The 15,721-nt window shown below is 38.2% G+C and overlaps 1 non-coding gene across 1 annotated transcript; it reads right to left on the bottom strand.

Moving 5' to 3' along the window:
• Positions 1–2,553: 2,553 nt before the first annotated feature.
• Positions 2,554–2,661, bottom strand: LOC112725114 (small nucleolar RNA R71). Its single transcript, XR_003164242.1, has one exon. It is a non-coding gene; the product is annotated as a small nucleolar RNA R71 (small nucleolar RNA).
• Positions 2,662–15,721: the final 13,060 nt, after the last annotated feature.

The raw sequence follows: 15,721 nt of genomic DNA on the forward strand, positions 1-15,721 counted from the left end.
CTCAACCTATGAACGTGTGCCTGACAATCACTTCTGTTCTACATTAGATTGAATGAGTATCTCTTAGATTCCTCAATCAGAATCTCCGTGGTATAAGCTAGAATCTATTGGCGGCATCCTTGAGAATCCGGAAAGTCTAAACCTTGTCTGTGGTATTCCGAGTAGGATTCTGGGATTGGATGACTGTGACGAGCTTCAAACTCACGAGTGCTGGGCGTATTGACAGACGAAAAAGGATAGTAAATCCTATTCCGGTATGATCGAGAACCTAAAGATGATTAGCCGTGCGGTGACAGCGCACCTGGACCATTTTCACTGAGAGGAAGGATAGTAGCCATTGACAACGGTGATCCACCTACACACAGCTTGCCATAGGAGGGACGTGCGTGCGTGAAGAAGAAGACAGGGAGAAAGCAGAGATTCAAAAGACAAAGCATCTCCAAAACTCCAACATATTCTCTATTACTGCATAACAAGTATTTATTTCATACTCTTTTACTCTTTGCAATTCAATTTGATAAGTGAATTATTTTCCTGACTAAGAGTCACAAGGTAACCATAGATTGCTTCATGCTAACAATCTCCGTGGGATTCGACCCTTACTCACGTAAGGTATTACTTGGACGACCCAGTGCACTTGCTGGTTAGTTGTGCGAATTTGTGAAAATAGTAATATTGACATTGACATGTAACAAATTTGTGCACCAATAGTTTCTAAACCAACAATAATCCTTTCATACAAAAGTTTGTTTGTCACTAGTACAAACCCCTAAATTTATAAACCGAAGTATTGAAACCTCGGGTCGTTCTACCTAAAAATTGCAATGAAGTGTCTTGTTATTGGTTATGGAATATCTTTAGGGGTTTTTGAGATAGGAGACAAAAAATGTAAAATACAATGAAAATAAACTAACAACTATGAAAAGCTCTTGGCAAGGTTATGAGAATTGGAAGTCCTATCCTCATTATCCTCCTCAATTGTGATGAGAATTGTCCATTGCTACCACTTAGTTAACCTCTAACCATGGAGGAAAGTCAAGTGGATGAATCACCTTGATTCCACAAGTCTTAGCCAACTCCCAAGGGAAAGACTAGCTTTAGTGGTATCCAAATAATTAGCAACTTCTAATAATCAATCAACAAAGGAATTAGATAACTCAAGCATCACTAATTACTCCACCTAAGCCAAGAGGATAAAATTCTATACTAAAACCCAACCAAGCATTTCATCAAACACTTGGAAGGCACAAAAGGAAAACATAGTAAATTGATAACAAGAATAGAATCTAACCACAATTGAATGTAAGAAATCAACAACAACAATTTAAGAAAACAAGATATACATGAATTACCTCAAATTGCATTAAAAGAAAATAGAATGAACAAAAGTAGATCTACAAACAAAGTAGAAGAAAGTATAACAAACAATAGAAGAATGATAAATGTAACAACAAAGAATTAAGAAGAAGAAGTAGAAGAGAGCTTGAATGAAAACCTAGATCTAAGAACTAAACCTAATCCTAATCCTAATCCTAGAGAGAAGTGAGAGATTCTCTCTCTAAAACTAAAACTAAACTAGCCTAAGGTGTGCGTATGAATCTATGATCCTTCCCCTTCATTTCTTGGTCTATTTAGCCTTTTCCTGCCAAAAACTCAGCTCCAAATGGGGCTAGAAACCCTCCAAAATTGCCAGGAACGTGTTCCTCTTTAAAAATCACTTGCGGCCTTTGGCGCGCACGCGCACAGTGTGCGTGCGCGTCCCTGGATAATTTCGCGATCTGCGCGTAAGCGCATAGTGCGCGCGCGCCCATGTGCTTTTTCCAAATCTTTGGGTTTTCATGATTTCTCCACTTTGTATGCTTTCCTTCCACTCCTTTGATCCCTTCCTAGCCCCTTTTCAACCTGAAATCACTAGCAAACACATCAAGGCATCTAGTGGAAATCAAAGGTGAATCAAAATTATCAAATTAAAGGTCTAAAAAGTATATTTTCACATCTAAGCATAAGTATGGAGACAATCACAAAATCATGCTATTTCATTGAATAAATGTGAGGAAAGGTTATCAAAATGCTCTAAATTCAACACAAAATAAACCCTACAAAGGGGGTTTATCAGACCTTACAGAAATTTTCGATAAAGAAGCAGACATGGCAGCCGAACCTAACAACAATCGTGGAGGTGCAAGGAAGATGCTTGGTGACTTTACTGCACCAACTTCCGACTTCTATGGAAGAAGCATCTCAATTCCTGCAATTGGAGCAAACAACTTTGAGCTTAAGCCTCAATTAGTTTCTCTAATGCAGTAGAATTGCAAGTTTCATGTTCTTCCATTGGAAGATCCTCATCAGTTCTTAGCTGAATTCTTGCAAATCTGTGATACTGTTAAGACCAATGGGGTTGATCCCGAGGTCTAAAGACTTATGCTTTTCCCCTTTGCTGTAAGAGACAGAGCTAGGATATGGTTGGACTCACAACCTAAAGAAAGCCTGAACTCTTGGGAAAAGTTGATCAATGCTTTCTTGGCCAAATTCTTTCCACCTCGAAAGATGAGTAAGCTTAGAGTGGAAGTCCAAACCTTCAGACAGAAGGAAGGTGAATCCCTCTATGAAGCTTGGGAAAGATACAAGCAATTGATCAGAAGGTGTCCTTCTGACATGCTTTTAGAATGGAGCATCTTATGTATATTCTATGATGGTCTGTCTGAATTGTCCAAGATGTCATTGGACCACTCTGCTGGTAGATCTCTTCATTTGAAGAAAACACCTGCAGAAGCCCAGGAACTCATTGAGATGGTTACAAATAACCAGTTCATGTACACTTCTGAAAGAAATTCTGTGAATAATGGGATGACTCAAAAGAAAGGAGTTCTTGAGATTGATACTCTGAATGCCATATTGGCTCAGAATAAAATATTGACTCAGCAAGTCAATATGATTTCTCAGAATCTGACTGGAATGCAAGCTGCATCCAGCAGTACCAAAGAAGCCTCCTCTGAAGGAGAAGCTTATGACCCTGAGAATCCTGCAATGGAAGAGGTGAATTACATGGGAGAATCCTATGGAAACACCTATAATCCTTCATGGAGAAATCATCCAAATTTCTCATGGAAGGATCAACAGAAGCCTTAACAAGGCTTCAATAATAATAATGGTGGGAGAATTCGGTTTGGCAATAGCAAACCTTTTCCATCATCTTCTCAGCAACAGACAGAGAATTCTAGGCAGAGCTTCTCTGACTTAGCAACCATAGTCTCTGATCTAACTAAGACCACTCACAGTTTCATGACTGAAACAAGGTCCTCCATTAGAAATCTGGAGGCACAAGTGGGTCAGCTAAGTAAAAGAGTTACTGAAACTCCTCCTAGTACTCTCCCAAGCAATACAGAAGAGAATCCCAAAAGAGAGTGCAAGGCCATAACTATATCCAAAGTGGCCAAACCTAGAGAGAGTAAAAAGGCAGTGATTTCCAGTGAGGAAGACCTTGCTGGACGTCCACTGATCAATAAGGAGTTCCCTATTGAGGAACCAAAGGAATCTGAGGCTCATATAGAGACCATAGAGATTCCATGGAACTTAATGCTGCAGTTCATGAGCTCTGATGAAGATTCTTCCTCTATTGAGGATGAAGATATTATTGAAGAGCAAGTAGCTCAGTATCTAGGATCAATCATGAAACTGAATGCCTTGGTTCAACAGAAATTACCTCAGAAGAAACCGGATCCCAGAAGGTTCTTAATACCTTGTACCATAGCCACCATGACCTTTGAGAAGGCTCTGTGTGACCTGGAGTTAGGAATAAACCTCATGCCACTCTCTGTAATGGAGAAACTAGGGATCTTTGAGGTACAAGCTGCAAGAATCTCACTAGAGATGGCAGAAAAATCAATAAAACAGGCTTATGGACTTGTAGAGAATGTCTTAGTAAAGGATGAAGGCCTGTACATCCCTGCTGACTTCATAATCCTAGACACTGGGAAGGATGAGGATGAATCCATTATCCTTGGAAGACCCTTCCTAGCCACAGCAAGGGCTGTGGTTGATGTTGACAGAGGAGAGTGATGACGAAAAAATATTACTTCTTCCGTTTTAACTACGGACAAGTGCACTGGGTCGTATCAAGTAATAAAACTCACAAAGAGTGAGGTCGAACCCACGAGGATTAACGGATTAAGCAAGCAATAGTTGATTAATTATTCTAGTTAGACGATTCATAATTGGGTGATAAGCAACAAGGAAATATAAATGACATAAAAGTAAAGGAAAGCAATTAAGTGCAAGGAAAGTAAATGACAAGAAATTAAAGTGCTGAAAATTAAAGTACAAGAAAGTAAAGTGCAAGAAAGTAAATGACTAGAAAGTAAAACCAAGTGAAGTATTTCTACAAACACTTGGAAGGCACAAATGTGCAAAAGTAAATAAAATCATAAATGGACATAAGTAAATGACAAGAATTAAAGACAAAAAGTGAATAACAAGAATTAAGAATGAAATTAACACTAGGATCAAGAGATATTGCATTCTTAGGATCAATGGTTTTCATCTTATCTTCAATCATGCAACTTATTGACCTCTTGGCAATCATGATTGATTGAATCCCAATTCCTTGGTAATTCAATCTCTCAAATCTTGATCAATAGCCAATTCCTTGGTCTAATTGGTCATGAGAAGAGATGAAGAATGGTCCCTAATTATACCACACATCCTCATAGATTCAAGTAGAGGGAGGATTATATGTCACCATATCCAAACACCAAAACCCAAATCTACTCAAGTGTGAGAAGGATTTTCAAGCATGGTTTTATGTTTTCTCTTCCAAGGTTCCCATAAAACACAATTGCATTCAATCTCTTTTCCAAGATAATTGAATGCTAAGCATGAAGAACGAAAATCCTTCAAGTAAATCAATGAGAGATGAAGAGAAGAAGAAGAATAAAAACAAATTAATCCATCAAATAGCAATAGAGCTCTCTTTCCCAATGTTGGAAATTAGAAACTCATAACTAAATATTTATAAAAGTGTATATGAAAGAAATGGAAGAAGAGAAGAGAAGGAGAATGAGAGGGGAGTGGATTCACCTCCACCCCTCTATGGTGTGTGTCAATTGATGAATCTAAGGTCCTATTTATAAGCTACCTAAATTACAAATTCAAATGAAATTCAAAATCAAATGCAAATTTCCTAATTACTTCTAGATGATTCTTGTGGCCTTGATTGATTGTCAATTGTGGCTTGACTTGGGCTTGTGAACTTTTAATTCTCTTCATAGAAGCTTGAAACATTGAAGAATAAATGAAGGAATTGGAGTATTAGAAGTGGCCCAATGTGGAGTGTCATTGAAGTGGCATTTTGGGCTTGTGAAGGTTTAGAAAACCTTGCACGCTGAAGTATTGATCTTTTTGGGTCTCCAAATTAGATGCCCATTATAGACTATTATATATCATTGGAAAGCTATGGATCTCAGCTTTCCAACGCCGCTGAAAGCATGTGATTTGGATTTCTCTAGTCCAAGTTATGATCTTTTGAAGGTGAAGAGGTCAGTCTGGCAGGCTTGCTGGAATTTTGGCCCAGCGTGCCACGCCCAGGTTTTGGCGTGCCACGCCGAGTACACAGTGCTGACAAGAATTACGATTTGCACCCTCAAATATAGTGTCCACTATAGAGTGTTATATATGGTTGAAAAGCTATGGAAGTCGACTTTCCAATGGCACTGAGATCACCTCATTTGAAGCTTTGTAGCTCGAGTTATTCTTGTTTGAGTGTGAAGAGGTCAGGATTGTAAAGCCTCTTTACTTCTCTTTGAGTTTGTTTCCAACTCTTTTGCCACCTTGAGGGTGTGCTTCTTCTATTAGTTTTTTTATTTCTTCTTTTTCTATCATTTCCTACAAAATTCAACACAAACCCATTTCAAAGCAATGTACCATAATATTTATCATTTAGTTCATAAAATTGCTTGAAACAATGAATATGTGCTCTTTTTATGGTCCTTTTGCGTAGGTATAAAGGGTAAATGATGCAAGTCATCACAACACCAAACTTAAACTTTGCTTGTCCTCAAGCAAACAAAGAATCATGCAATAAAGATTGACAAACCAAGGTGAGAAGAATAGCAATATTTATGTTCATGGTTGGCTAGTTTCTTGTGCATGCTACAATCACAAAAGAAATTCAAATGATTGATGCTTCTATCTAGCTCATTTTATGAAATCATTTTCTTTATGTTCCTTCCTTGAAACAAGCTTTTCATTCTTTTCTTAGCTTAACTTTTTGGGTGCTTTGCACCATGTGTTGAAAGCTACGACTCTAAATGTTTTTTTTTCAAGTATTACCACTTGATATATAAGCATCACAAGCATTTGATTAGAGGACTCTTGAAGCTCATTTCTTTCTTTTCTTTACTTCTAATCATTGGTGCTTAGAGCCTTGAGCTTTAAGGGAGTGCTTTGCACTTGAGCCTAGCCTTGACTCTAAGTGTTTTGTTTTTAAGCTTTTTGCTTGATACATAAACACCACAAGTATTTAACAATTGAATTGTCATTGGTACCCAAAGCCTTCAACTTTCTCATTCTTTCCCTTTTTCTTTTTTTGCCTTATTTGCATTTGCTTCTTCAAGGTTTTCATGATTTCAAAAATTTTATAAAATGTCCTAGATGAAAACTTCAATTAAACAAATTCAAATGCAATTGAGCAATAATAGTCATGCTAGCCTTCCAATCTTATATGCTCATGCTAGGCTCTTCTTTAATTACCTTGTTTGTTTATGATCATGATGCTTAATTGCTTTGACTCACAAATTTCAAGATGGTAGTTATGATGTAAAAGCAACATGTTACAATTCAAAATAAAACTACGCTTTTCCAAAAAGAAGAACGCACATGCATATAAAAGAAATGGAAGACAATCATGCAATTGAAAGTATAGGAAATAAATAAGAGAAAAAGAAACTTAACCACCTTGTAGATCTTCATCTTTGTTGTCATTTTCCTCCTATTCCTTCCTTCCCCAACACCAAACTTAGAATGATTGCTTGTCCTCAAGCAACAAGTAAAATAGTAGTGATGGAATTTATGATTAATCATGAATGTCTTCAAGAAGAGATGTGAGTGATGCATGTCTTTAAGCAAGCAAAATTAAAGATAACAATCAAGGTATATAGAAAAGAGACAATATGATTGCATTAATAAGTGAGTTGTGCATGGTACTATGCATGAAAGGTAAGTGGCAACACCAAACTTAGTGTGACACTTTCATTTTAGAATGATGCAAGTACCCACTAAAGATTGAAGATCAAATTGTTGCATGCAACACTAAACTTAGAATGCAATCATATGCCAAATTATTGAAAGTAAACTAAGCAAAGAAAGAAAATGTTACCAACGGTTGGGTTGCCTCCCAACAAGCGCTCTTTTAATGTCATTAGCTTGACATGTTGGTTCTTGAATCTTCTTCCTCTTCTTCTAATTGGTTAAGAGAAATGACTTCAAGGGAGAATAGGAGAAAATTGATGCCCCTTGATTTGATTCCCTCCTAACAAGCCTTCCTTTTTTGTTATTAGCTTGATTCCTCTTGCTTGTTGGGGTGGGGGTTGGATTACTTTTTGTTGACCTTCTCTTTTTCATGGATGTTATCTTTTGTTTCTTGGTCACAATCCTTCTTTGAGTGCTTTCCTTGATTGCCTTCACTTCCTTGATTGCAAGATTTAGGTGTTGTGTGATGGTTGGAGTGTCCTCTTCATCAAGAACCTCTTGGATTGATGGTTCAACTAAATCATCCTCCATGCAACTCTCTACTTCATTGGAGTGTGGACTTCCTTGGTTGTTTTCCTCCCTTTTTTTTGTAGGATCTTGCATTGCTTCTTTTGGGAGTGAGTTTGCATGTTCCTTTGTCACCCTTAGTAGCCTTTGTGGATATGGAGCCCTAGATTTATATACTGTCACAACTTCCTCCTTCTTCATTGGAATCTCACTTGGTATGGGTGCCTCTTTTTCTTGTTTTTCTAATTCCTCTCTTGCACCTATCATTTGGTCTAAATACATTCCAATGTTTTTGAGAGAGGTTTCTTGTTCTCTAAAAGAATTTCTAGACCATTGGGTGAAATCCTCCATACTTCTTTTCATCCTCTTCCATCCCTCAATAATGCTTTCCATATCCTTCAAAGGTTTCTCAAACATGGATACAAGTTTTGAAAGTCTTTGGTCAAATGTTAGCTCAAGAGATGAAGGTTGAGAATGATTTTATGGATATGTGGGTGTTGTGGTGAAGTCATTTTGAGGAGTGTGAAAGGAGTTTTGTGAGTTGTGAAAGGAATTTTGTGGTTGATGAATTGAATTGTATGTATTTTGGAAAGAATTTTGTGTTGAGGCAAACTCAAGTGGTGAAGAATTTTGATATGAAAAATTTGGAGGTGAGGTAAGACAATTTTGCTTAAATGCATCTAAGGATGATGGCTCTTGATGGATGGGATAGGAAATATTGAATTCTCTTTGGTTTTGGCCTTCCCAATCATAATTTGGATTGTTGTTCCATTCATAGGAGTATGAATCATTTTGAGACCTTGGGAAGTATTCCATTTGGTTTGATTGCTCAAACCCCATCATTCCTTGATCTTGGTATCCCCAACCACAATTAGTATAGTAACATGAATCATTTTGTGGTGGTGGGAAATATCCCATGTAACTTGCTTGATCATTGTGTGACCTTGGGGCATATCCCATTTGGGTTGATTGATCATGATCCATCATTTCTTGTTGATATTCCCATCTACCATGAGGATAATAACATGAATCATTTTATGGTGGTGGGCAATATCCCATGTAATGTGAATGATCAACATGTGAGGTAAACTCCATTTTTCTTGCGAAATGCTTTGTCTCAAACAATAATCACCAAAAGAAATTGGAATCCCCATTGTCACAGATGAGGGATTCTTAGTGAGGCAATACACAAACACCTTATTAGCAATAAGAAAAGAGAAATAAAAAAAATAAAGTAAATGACAAAAACGGGAAAAAATGTCTAATCTAGATAATCAACCAACCGGTAGTTTGTTAATCACAATTAATCCCCAGCAACGGCGCCAAAAACTTGATGACGAAAAAATATTACTTCTTCCGTTTTAACTACCGGCAAGTGCACCGGGTTGTATCAAGTAATAAAACTCACAAAGAGTGAGGTCGATCCCACGAGGATTAACGGATTAAGCAAAAAACAGTTGATTAATTATTCTAGTTAGATGATTCATAATTGGGTGATAAGCAACAAGGAAATGTAAATGAAATAAAAGTAAAGGAAAGCAATAAAGTGCAAGGAAAGTAAATGACAAGAAATTAAAGTGCTGAAAATTAAAGTACAAGAAAGTAAAGTGCAAGAAAGTAAATGACTAGAAAGTAAAACCAAGTGAAGTATTTCTACAAACACTTGGAAGGCACAAATGTGCAAAAGTAAATAAAACCATAAATGTGCATAAGTAAATGACAAGAATTAAAGACAAAAAGTGAATAACAAGAATTAAGAATGAAATTAACACTGGATCAAGAGATATTGCATTCTTAGGATCAATAGTTTTCATCTCATCTTCAAACATGCAACTCATTGACCTCTAGGCAATCATGATTGATTGAATCCCAATTCCTTGGTAATTCAATCTCTCAAATCTTGATCAATAGCCAATTCCTTAGTCTAATTGCTCATGAGAAGAGATGAAGAATGGTCCCTAATTATACCACACATCCTCATAGATTCAAGTAGAGGGAGGACTATATGTCACCATATCCAAACACCAAAACCCAAATCTACTCAAGTGTGAGAAGGATTTTCAAGCATGGTTTTATGTTTCCTCTTCCAAGGTTCCCATAAAACCCAATTGCATTCAATCTCTTTTCCAAGATAATTGAATGCTAAGCATGAAGAACAAAAATTCTTCAAGTAAATCAATGAGAGATGAAGAGAAGAAGAAGAATAAAAATAAATTAATCCATCAAATAGCAATAGAGCTCTCTTTCCCAATGTTGGAAATTAGAAACTCATAACTAAATATTTACAAAAGTGTATATGAAAGAAATGGAAGAAGAGAAGAGAATGAGAGTAAGAGGGGAGTTGAGTCACCTCCACCCCTCTATGGTGTGTGTCAATTGATGAATCTAGGGTCCTATTTATAAGCTACCTAAATTACAAATTCAAATAAAATTCAAAATCAAATGCAAATTTCCTAATTACTTCTAGATGATTCTTGTGGCCTTGATTGATTGTCAATTGTGGCTTGACTTGGGCTTGTGAACTTTTAATTCTCTTCATAGAAGCTTAAAACATTGAAGAATAAATGAAAGAATTGGAGTATTAGAAGTGACCCAATGTGGAGTGTCATTGAAGTGGCATTTTGGGCTTGTGAACGTTTAGAAAACCTTGCATGCTGAAGTATTGATCTGTTTGGGTCCCCAAATTAGATGCCCACTATAGACTATTATATATCATTGAAACACTATGGATCTCAGCTTTCCAACGCCGCTGGAAGCATGTCATTTGGACTTCTCTAGCCCAAGTTATGATCTTTTGAAGGTGAAGAGGTTAGTCTGGCAGGCTTGCTGGAATTTTGGCCCAGCGTGCCACGCCCAGGTTTTGGCGTGCCACGCCGAGTACGTAGTGCTGACAAGAATTATGATTTGCACCCTCAAATCTAGTGTCCACTATAGAGTTTTATATATGGTTGGAAAGCTATGAAAGTCTACTTTCCAATGGCACTGAGATCATCTCATTTGGAGCTTTGTAGCTCGAGTTATTCTTGTTTGAGTGTGAAGAGGTCAGGGTTGTAAATCCTCTTTGCTTCTCTTTGAGTTTGTTTCCACCTCTTTTGCCACCTTGAGAGTGTGCTTCTTGGTGCACGAATTGTAAATCACACTTTTCACAACTCATACCACTAACCAGCAAGTGCACTGGGTCGTCCAAGTAATACCTTACGTGAGTAAGGGTCGAATCCCATGGAGATTGTTGGCTTGAAGCAATCTATGGTTATTTTGTAATTCTTAGTCAGGATATCAATTATAATTATCAGTTTGGATTGCGAAAAATAAAAGAACATGAATTAAATACTTGTTATGCAGTAATGGAGAATATGTTGGAGTTTTGGAGATGCTTTGTCTTCTGAATCTCTGCTTTCTCCCTGTCTTCTTCTTCACGCACGCAAGGTTCTTCCTATGGCAAGCTGTGTGTTGGTGGATCACTGTTGTCAATGGCTACCATCTGTCCTCTCAGTGAAAATGGTCCAGGTGTGCTGTCACCGCACGGCTAATCATCTGTCGGTTCTCACTCAGGCTGGAATAGGATCCATTGATCCTTTTGCGTCTGTCACTACGCCCAACCCTTGTGAGTTTGAAGCTTGTCACAGTCATTCAATCCCTGAATCCTACTCAGAATACAACAGACAAGGTTTAGACTTTCCGGATTCTCAAGAATGCTGCCAATGGATTCTAGCTTATACCACGAAGATTCTGATTAAGGAATCCAAGAGATACTCATTCAACCGAGGGTAGAATGGAGGTGGTTGTCAGGCACGCGTTCATAGGTTGAGAATGGTGATGAGTGTCACGGATCATCACCTCCATCATATTGAAGTGCGAATGAACATCTTAGATAGAAACAAGCGTGTTTGAATAGAAAACAGAAATAATTGCATTAATTCATCGAGACACAGCAGAGCTCCTCACCCCCAACAATGGAGTTTAGAGACTCATGCCGTCAAAGAGTACAAATTTCAGATCTAAAATGTCATGAGGTATAAAATAAATCTCTAAAAGTTGTTTAAGTACTAAATTAGTAACCTAGGTTTACAGAAAATGAGTAAACTAAGATAGATGGTGCAGAAATCCACTTCTGGGGCCCACTTGGTGTGTGCTGGGGCTGAGACTTAAGCTTTACACGTGCCTAGGCTGTTTCTGGAGTCAAACACCAGGTTGTAACCTGTTTTTGGCGTTTAACTCCAATTTGTAACCTGTTTCTGGCGTTTAACGCCAGACTGCAACATGGAACTGGCGTTGAACGCCAGTTTACGTCATTTATCCTTGAGCAAAGTATGAACTATTATATATTGCTGGAAAGCCCTAGATGTCTACTTTCTAACTTAATTGAGAGCGCGCCATTTGGACTTCTGTAGCTCTAGAAAATCTATTTCGAGTGCAGGGAGGTCAGAATCCAACAACATCTGCAGTCCTTTTTCAGCCTGAATCAGATTTTTGCTCAGCTCCCTCAATTTCAGCCAGAAATTACCTGAAATCACAGAAAAACACACAAACTCATAGTAAAGTCCAGAAATGTGATTTTTATTTAAAAACTAATAAAAATATAATGAAAAAGTGACTAAAACATATTAAAAACTACCTAAAAACAATGCCAAAAAGCGTATAAATTATCCGCTCATCACAACACCAAACTTATATTGTTGCTTTTCCCCAAGCAACTAAAAAAAATTAGGATAAAAAGAAGAGAATATGCAATTAATTCCAAAAACATCTATGAAGATCAGTCTTAATTAGATGAGCGGGGCTATTAGCTTTTTGCTTCTGAATAGTTTTTGCATCTCACTTTATCCTTTGAAGTTCAGAATGATTGGCATCTATAGGAACTCAGAATTCAAATAGTGTTATTGATTCTCCTAGTTCAGTATGTTGATTCTTGAACACAGCTACTTTATGAGTCTTGGCCGTGGCCCTAAGCACTCTGTTTTCCAGTATTACCACCGGATACATACATGCCGCAGACACATAATTGGGTGAACCTTTTTCAGATTGTGACTCAGCTTTGCTAAAGTCCCCAATTAAAGGTGTCCAGGGTTCTTAAGCACACTCTGTTTTCGCTTTGGACCTCGACTTTAACTGCTCAGTCTCAAGTTTTCACTTGACACCTTCACGCCACAAGCACATGGTTAGGGACAGCTTGGTTTAGCCGCTTAGGACAGGATTTTATTCCTTTAGGCCCTCCTATCCACTGATTCTCAAAGCCTTGGATCCTTTTTATTACCCTTGCCTTTTGGTTTTAAGGGCTATTGGCTTTTTGCTCTTGCCTTTTAGTTTAAAGAGCTTTTGGCTTTTTCTGCTTGCTTTTTCTTTTTCTTGCTCTCTTTTTTTTCGCATTTTTTTTCTGCAAGCTTTTTTTTTCACTGCTTTTTCTTGCTTCAAGAATCATTTTTATGATTTTTCAGATTATCAATTATAATTTCTCCTTTTTCATCATTCTTTCAAGAGCCAACAATTTTAACATTCATAATCAACAAATTCAAAAGACATATGCACTGTTCAAGCATTCATTCAGAAAACAGAAAGTATTGCCACCACATCAAAATAATTAAACTATTTTAAAATTCGAAATTCATGTACTTCTTTTTCTTTTTCAGAAAACATTTTTCATTTAAGAAAGGTGATGGATTCATAGGACATACATATCTTTAAGACATAGACACTTAGATACTAGTGATCATGTAATAAGACCCAAACATAAATAAACATAAAGCATAGTAAACGAAAAACAGAAAAATAAGAACAAGGAGATTAAAGAACGGGTCCACCTTAGTGAGGGTGGCGTCTTCCTCTTCTTGAAGAACCAATGGTGCTCTTGAGCTCCTCTATGTCTCTTCCTTGTCTTTGTTGCTCCTTCCTCATAGCTCTTTGATCTGCAGTCAAATGCTCTACCACTGAACTATGGACCCTTGACTCGGGGGTGGAAGCAACTGCCTTCCTTTTCCTCTTTCTAGAGGTTTCTCTGGCCTTAGGTGCCATAAATGGTTATGGAAAAATAAAAAGCAATGCTTTTACCACACCAAACTTAAAAGGTTTGCTCGTCCTCGAGCAAAAGAAGAAATAAGTGGAGAAGATGGAGGAGATAGAGGTGTGTGAATGGGTGGGTTTGGGAGGGAAATGGTTTGAATTTGAATGGTGAGGTAGGTGGGGATCCTGTGGGGTCCACAGATCCTGAGGGAATCCTGTGGGGTCCACAGATCAAGTGGGGTCAAGGACTTAACATCCTTGCTCCAATTAGGCGTGTAAAACGCCCTTGCTGTGCAATCCTGGCGTTTAACGCCAGCTTGGTGCTTGTTTCTGGCGTTAAACGCCAGACAGATGCTTGTTTCTGGCGTTTAAATGCCAGACTGCTCTCCTCCAGGGTGTGCTATTTTCAATGCTGTTTTTCATTCTGTTTTTTATTTTTTAGTATTTTTTGTGACTTCACATGATCATCAACCTAAAAAAACATAAAATAGCAAGAGAAAATAAAGAGATATAGTTAAATAACATTGGGTTACCTCCCAACAAGCGCTTCTTTAATGTCAATAGCTTGACCTTACTGAGCTTTTAATCTAGTCTCAGCCTTGAGCATTCTTGCTCAACATTGCCGTCAAGATAATGCTTGACTCTCTGTCCATTAACAATGAACTTCTTATTAGAATCAATGTCTTGAAGGTCCACATGGCCATATGGTGACACGCTTGTAATCACATATGGTCCCCTCCACCGGGATTTCAGTTTTCTGGGGAATAATCTGAGCCTAGAGTTAAATAGCAGAACCTTCTGTCCTGGTTCAAAGACTCTAGGTGACAACTTTCTGTCATGCCACCTTTTTTCTTTCTCCTTGTAAAGCTTAGCATTTTCGAAAGCAGTGAGTCTGAATTCCTCTAGCTCATTTAGCTGGAGTAATCTTTTTTCTCCAGCTAATCTGGCATCAAAGTTTAGGAATCTGGTTGCCCAGTAGGCCTTATGCTCCAGTTCCACGGGCAGATGACAGGCCTTACCATACACAAGCTGGTATAGAGAGGTCCCTATAGGCGTCTTGAATGCTGTTCTGTAAGCCCACAGAGCATCATCCAAGCTTCTCGCCCAATCCTTTCTACGGGTACTTACTGTCCATTCCAAGATTCTTTTTAGTTCTCTATTAGAGACTTCAGCTTGCCCATTTGTCTGTGGATGATATGGAGTTGCCACCTTGTGGCTAATTCCATACCGGACCATAGCAGAGTAAAGCTGTTTGTTGCAGAAGTGAGTGCCCCCATCACTAATTAGTGCTCTAGGGACACCGAACCTGCTGAAGATATGTTTCTGGAGGAACTTCAGCACTGTTTTAGTATCATTGGTGGGTGTGGCAACGGCCTCTACCCATTTTGATACATAGTCGACTGCCACCAGAATATAAGTGTTTGAGTATGATGGTGGGAAAGGTCCCATAAAGTCAATTCCCCATACATCAAACAACTCAATCTCCAAGATTTCCTGTTGAGGCATGGCGTAACCATGAGGCAGATTACCAGCTCTTTGGCAACTGTCACAGTTACGTACAAACTCTTGGGAATCCCTATAGAGTGTAGGCCAGTAGAAGCCACATTGGAGGACCTTGGTGGCTGTTCGCTCACCTCCGAAATGGCCTCCATATTGTGATCCATGGCAATGCCATAGGATCCTCTGTGCTTCTTCTCTAGGCACATACCTACGGATTATTCCGTCTGCACATCTCTTAAAGAGATAGGGTTCATCCCACAAGTAGTAGTTTGCATCAGTAATTAATTTTTTCTTTTGTTGCCTGCTGTACTCCTTGGGTATGAACCTTGCAGCTTTATAGTTTGCAATATCTGCAAACCATGGTATTTCCTGAATGGGAAAAAAATGCTCATCCGGAAAGGTCTCAGAGATCTCAATAGAGGGGTGAAACTCCCCTTCTACTGGTTTTATCCGGGACAGATGATCAGCCACT

Source organism: Arachis hypogaea, chromosome 11 (genome assembly GCF_003086295.3).
Source record: "Arachis hypogaea cultivar Tifrunner chromosome 11, arahy.Tifrunner.gnm2.J5K5, whole genome shotgun sequence".
Lineage (NCBI taxonomy): Eukaryota > Viridiplantae > Streptophyta > Magnoliopsida > Fabales > Fabaceae > Arachis > Arachis hypogaea.